The 4722-nt window shown below is 39.7% G+C and overlaps 1 non-coding gene across 1 annotated transcript; it reads left to right on the top strand.

The window, feature by feature from the left end:
* The first annotated feature begins 2710 nt into the window (after positions 1-2710).
* On the top strand, positions 2711-2817 carry LOC121276672. The gene has a single exon (XR_005942733.1). It is a non-coding gene; the product is annotated as a U6 spliceosomal RNA (small nuclear RNA).
* The last annotated feature ends 1905 nt before the right edge of the window (positions 2818-4722 follow it).

Below are 4722 nucleotides of genomic sequence, written 5' to 3'. Positions count from 1 at the left end.
CGCTCCACCGAAGAAAGTCCCCCAGCTTGATTGCCATGTTGCACAATTACTACTTTCTCATCACTCCCTATAACCTTTCCAGATCCTTTCCACTCTGGCCTTCCTTTATAATATACCACGTCTCCTTGTCAAAATTGTATTCCTGGTGCTCTTATGCGGTGTATAAGGGCTCGTTGAATTTTCTCCAAAATCTCAGCTTTAAATGAAAGCTTTTCTGCCCATGTGCAAAGCATTCAGATGAGCAGAAAAGATGGAGCTAATGCTAGTTCCTTCTAGAGCAGGGGGAGCATCCAGTAACACTGACAGCAACTTCGAATTTCTTCTGTACACCAACTGATATGGACTGAACTCCCCAACCATTTGCAGAGAGTTCTTCGTATGCACCATCTATGCTAGCGCCATTTGCAGTACAATCAGCCAATATTTTATTTAACGTCATCTATTACTGAATGGGTTTCTTTCGCAACGACCATTACTAAACAGGCTCTTAGCTGCAGTTTGCCTAACTTTGTTTAAATTTTCATACATATCAAAATTTACCATTGGTAAATTCCCCACAATTATCTGCGAGGAACTTTGGTGGTGTTCCTATCCATTTCTCCATGACCTTATCAACAATGGTCCTTTAACCGTTACTATGCATCACGACAGGCTAAATCTAGTTGCTATATCTATGGAGTGTAATAAAAAATACCCTTATCCTTGTCCCAAACTTTCAAGTCCATTGCCACTGCATCGTTAAACTCCCTGGCTAGTGGCAAGCTCACAAGACGTTTGGTGATATGCAATATTTAAGGCAAATTTCACACTGAGCAGTGATTTGTTCAAAAAGGTCACCCTATCTTTTATTGATCACTCCTGCATCTCAAAGTAGAGTCTTTAGTTTCTGTGGCACTGGATGTACAAACTGTCTGATTTCCAAATGATCTTTTTGTCCACCAAATTCTCATTCTCAGCAGTTAACAAAACGTTGTGAACTTTTTGATGAGAAATCTCTGTCTTCCTTAGTGGCAAGCAGTAATGGCCTGACTGAATAAAATGTAGATCCACATCTTTTCCAAAGACAACTGCGCTATCATTTTTTCCATATCTAGCATCATCTGAGCCTCCATCACAGATCAACTCAACAATAGTGGTATCTCGCTAGAAACCACATCAGTACTGATAAACAGATTGATCCCTGCTATCTTACATTGGATGACCACCCATTTGGAGGATGTTAATTTATTGTCATCTCCAAACCTGAAGCAGGTAAATATTTCATATTCATTGACCTTCCGCCGTACTGCCGAGAGGCTCCACATAGCATTCAAGCCAGTCCATGCCACACACCGTAGAAGTGCAACCACTGTCCAGAACTGCACAGTTGAAGGAATCTACCATCAAGATACTCATCAGCGGATTCAAACTCTCAGCGATCAATACAATTCCATCATGGCAGTCACCATCATCATTTTCAGTTTCAGATGAATCGGTTTTGTGGGTCACTTCAAAAAGGGTAGCTCATCACATAACAATACTGGGAAGCATACCAAAAACACTGATTAAACCATTCCCCTTCCTTTTTTTGTGAGTTTAAAAACCTACGGTCACTGTCCCAGACACACTTTGCCCAAATTCTCAAATTGGCTAGGGTTACAACAATTTTCAGACCTCTTGTCATTAATCCCATCTTTGTATTGGAATCATTGTCTAATATTTGGTCAACCTCAAAATTCAGCCACCATTTCTCTTACCCTTTGTTTCACAGTATAGTTGTTTGCATTTGCTAAGAAAGTGACAGGGAACAACTGTTTACCCAGAAATTTTCTCAGGACAGCACCCATTTGACCTAGGAGAGATCCCTTCCCCCAGAATTGAATACCTGATAATACTAAAAGACTATCAACATGAGAAATGCAAGCACAGTCCAGTAATGTAAATACCAATACCAGAATTTCACCTATACCATTTATCAAAATCCATGATATATTCTTCCATAGAATGATCATCTGACTTCCTAAACCTATCAAAGATCATCCAAGTTTCATACACTCCCAATAACTTATCCTTTTTGTAAAACTTATCCCAAAAATCTAACAGAAGGTTCAATCCCTCTTCATGATCCAAATCATCCACTTTCCACTCTGAAAATACCTTACTCCTATCTTACTTTTGGCTGGTTATGATATCAAAGCCATACCTTGCTTCTCAGGGTATGAAAGCAACCCAAGTCCACATTTCAACTGCAGCCATCCATTGCTGATAAGGTCCAGAGTCAGAAGAAATTGGTGGATAGTCAAAGCTTGCAATTTGGCACTATCCTTCCACAACTTAAATTGTCAGCAACAGTACAGTTCTTTTCCCTCCAAGGACTGAGACAGTAAACTTCACATACAGCAATCAAAGCTTAAAGTTCATCCTCTGCTACCATGTTACTCACAATAAAAGGTTGCAGTGGAAGAACTAATCCAGGCTAGTCTTTTGGCTCAAACTGGTTTATTTTCAAGACAATTCCTCAGCGCTAGTGACATCCAAGTAGCATCCACACAAAGTGTTACAGCTGTATTGTTTTATTCTATTTAGTTGGGATAATCAAATATTTGTCATCTGTTTAACTAGCAATTGTCTTTAACAAGGTGATTGCCATGCAGTGTGATTATTTATACATTGACAATTGAGAGTAGACTGATGGGGCATAATTGGCTGGATTTGATTTGTCCTGCTTTCTGTGGTTGCTTCGGCAGCACATATACTAAAATTGGAACGATATAGAGAAGATTAGCATGGCCCCTGCGCAAGGATGACACGCAAATTCGTGAAGCGTTCCATAGTTTAGATTTACAAAACATTTCTGTGGACAGGACATACTTGGGCAATCTTCCACATTGTCAGGTGGATGTCAATGTTATAGCTGTACTGGAATAGCTTGGCTAGGTGTACAGTTAGTTTTGGGGCACAGTACCCCTTTCAGTAGTACTGACAGGGTGTTGTCAGAGCACATAGCCTTTGTTTTTAGCTGTTTCTTGATATCATGTGCGGTAAATTTTACGGATGACTGGCATCTGTAATGTTGGGGACCGCAGGAGGAGGCAAAAATGGATTATCCATTTGGCACTTCTGGCTGAAGATAGTTACAGATGCTTCAGCCTTGACTTTAATTAGGCTGCTCCATCATCAGAGACTGGGTATTTGTGGAGCTTCCTCCTCTGGGTTAGTTGTTTATTGCCCACAACCATTCATGACTGGATATAGTAGGACTTCAGAACTTTGTTTTGATCCTTTGGTTGTTGGATCACTTAGCTCTGTTTACTGCATGCTCCTTCTGCTTTTAACATGCATGTAACGTTGTAGCTCCACGGTGTTGGCACATCATTTTTAGGCATCCATGGTGCTGCTCCTGGTATCCTCTCTTACACTCCTCATTAAATCAGTGTTGACCCCTTGGTTTTATCTAATGATAGAGTGAAGGAAATGGGAGGCTATGAGGTTACAGATTTGTGGTTGAATGCAATTCTTTTCTGCTGATGGTCCTCATAGTTGCCCAGTTTTGAGTTTCAAGGTCCTTTCTGACTCTATGCCATTTGACATGGTGGAAGTGCCACACAATACGGTGGATGATATCCTCAGGATGAAGTCAAGACGTCGTCTTCCCAAGCACTCCTGCCAATACTGCCGTGGACAGATGCGCCAGCGACAGTTAAATTGGTGAGGGAGAGATCAATTCAGTACAAATGAATGGCCTTGCTAGGCCATTTTGAAGGACAATTAAGAGTTAATCACATCGCTGTGGGTGGCACATGCAGATCAGACTGGGTAAGGATGGGAGGTTTCCTTCCTTAGGGACATGAATAAGCCAGATGGGTTTTTACAAAATCTCAGTTTTGTGGTTGCCATTATTGAGATGAGATTTTATTTTAATTCCAGGTAAATCTGAACTCATGCCCCCAGCACTAATAACATCATCACTACACCACTATCCCTATACTGTATGTAATGTGTGCCTTCTACTGTGAAGACAGACACAAAATATTTGCTCAAAGTCTCTGCCATTTCCTCATTCCCAAATGATAATTTCTCCTGTTTCTGCTTCTAAAGGGACCAACACGTGCTTTAGCCATTCTCCTCCTTTGCTTATATTTGTAAAAGCTCTTACCATCTGTTTTTATATTCCCAGCTAGTTTACTCTAATATTCTATTGTTTCCCTTTTTATTAATAGCCTTTTGCTGGTTTCTAAAACTCTACAAATTCCCAGGCTTACTACTATTTTAATTTAATACCATCTTTAAATTCCCTAATAAGCAATGGAAGGATCTTTCTCACTGGGTTTTTGTGTTTTAATAGAATGTAATTTTATTCGACATTTTGAATTGTTTTTTAAAATGTTTCCTACTTTTTAATTACCACCGTGCTTTTTAGTCTATTTACCAATTGCCCTTAACCAGCTCTCCCCTCATACCTAGATAATTGGCTTTATTTAGGTTTAGGATTCTTGTTTGCAATTGGAGTATGTCAATTTCAAACTTAACAAGGAATTCAATTGTATTATGATCACTATTTCCCAATGGACCATTTATGAGATTACTAATTAGCCACTGCCTTATTGCACAATAAAGTAGTTCTATCCTGACTTGGTTCCACAATGTATTTTTCCAGGCAATTGTCACAAAGCATTCCACAAACTCATTTTACAGACCACATTTGCCAATTTGATTGGCCAGGTCTATATAAAGATTAAAGTC

The sequence above is a fragment of the Carcharodon carcharias genome, chromosome 3 (genome assembly GCF_017639515.1).
Source record: "Carcharodon carcharias isolate sCarCar2 chromosome 3, sCarCar2.pri, whole genome shotgun sequence".
NCBI lineage: Eukaryota > Metazoa > Chordata > Chondrichthyes > Lamniformes > Lamnidae > Carcharodon > Carcharodon carcharias.
Note: the sequence above shows the minus strand (reverse complement) of the source record. Positions and strands in the feature narration are given on the sequence as shown.